We start from the raw sequence: 1,495 nt of genomic DNA on the forward strand, positions 1-1,495 counted from the left end.
ATGCTAAGAGCCCAAATCAACGGATTTAGGCAGAAGGACAATGAATAACTTTTTGAAGCGTGGGAGAGATACAAGGATATGCTAAGGCTTTGTCCCCATCATGGAATTGAGCAGTGGCTGATTATCCATACTTTCTAGAATGGTCTCTTGTACAACACTAAGTTGAATTTAGACGCTTCCGCTGGCGGTGCTCTAATGGATAAACCTTACGAAGAAGCATATCAACTAATTGAAAACATGGCACAAAATCACTTCCAATGGGGAGATGAGAAAACACCTATAGAGAAACCACCACTAAAGAGCAGAATGTATGAAGTTAATGGAATAGACCATATCAATGCTAAAGTGGATGCACTTACCGAAAGATTGAAAGTTTGACTGTAACTCCAAAACTCCCATAGATGTTGTGACACACAACTGCGAATTTTGTGGAACACCTGGGCACAACACCGCTTAATGTCATTTATGGGTTCGTATTCCAACCGACCAAGTAAATTATGCCCAAGGGAACCCATACTCAAACACCTACAACCCTGGTTGGAGAAACCATCCTAATTTTTGCTATAAGAGCAACAATGCTTTGTTTCCTCCAAACCCAACACCTCCAGTTCCACCGGGTTATCAAAAAGGAGCCCTCGCTGCTCCCAAGCACCTAAAAAGGTAAATGTCGAACTACTGTTGGAGAACTTTATCGCAACCCAAACCCAACAATATAAAGAATTTGCTAACCAACATGTTCACGCGAATGAGCTGATGAAACAAATACCGAGTAAGCTTGATGTTATGGCTACCCATAACAAAATGTTAGAAACCCAAATTTCTCAAGTAGCCCAACAACAAGTAGCAACAGCAGCCCCAGCTGAAGTATTTTTTGGCCAACCACAACCTAACCTGAAAGGTCGTGCTAATGCTATCACACTACGAAGTGGGACATGATTAGATAGGTTAGTAGATCCAAGACTTCAAAATCCACCCATGTATCATGATTCTGGAAAAGAAACAAAAAAAGTAACAAACAATGATAGAAAAGATGAATCAACTGACAATGGGAAGAGAGACAAACACAAAGAGGTCTTAGATGAAGAAAAACCAAATGTGCCTCCACCACCATATAAATAACTTATCCCTTATTCTCAAAGACTTGTTAAGTCTAAAAGCGAAGGGCAACTTAATAAATTTGTAGATCTTCTAAAATAGTTGAGTATCAAATTCCCTTTCACAGAAGCCATCACACAAATGCCTTCATATGCTAAATTCCTTAAAAAAAATCTTTCCAACAAGAAAAAGCTTGAGGATAATGAAATTGTCACGCTCACCGCTGAGTGTAGCGCTATAATTCAAATTAACATGCCTCCAAAGCTAAAATATCCAGGTAGTTTTTCCATACCTTGCGTAATAGGAAAAAATTTCATAGACAAAGCACTTTGCGATTTAGGAGCCAGTGTTAGTTTAATTCCCCTTTCCATCTTGGAAAAACTCAAATTAGGAGAAGTAA

The 1,495-nt window shown here is 39.1% G+C and overlaps 1 non-coding gene across 1 annotated transcript; it reads right to left on the minus strand.

Annotated features, from left to right (window-relative positions):
- LOC127109960 (small nucleolar RNA R71) lies at positions 1 to 107 on the minus strand. The gene has a single exon (XR_007797201.1). It is a non-coding gene; the product is annotated as a small nucleolar RNA R71 (small nucleolar RNA).
- Positions 108 to 1,495: the final 1,388 nt, after the last annotated feature.

Source organism: Lathyrus oleraceus, chromosome 7 (genome assembly GCF_024323335.1).
Source record: "Lathyrus oleraceus cultivar Zhongwan6 chromosome 7, CAAS_Psat_ZW6_1.0, whole genome shotgun sequence".
Taxonomy (NCBI): Eukaryota; Viridiplantae; Streptophyta; class Magnoliopsida; order Fabales; family Fabaceae; genus Lathyrus; species Lathyrus oleraceus.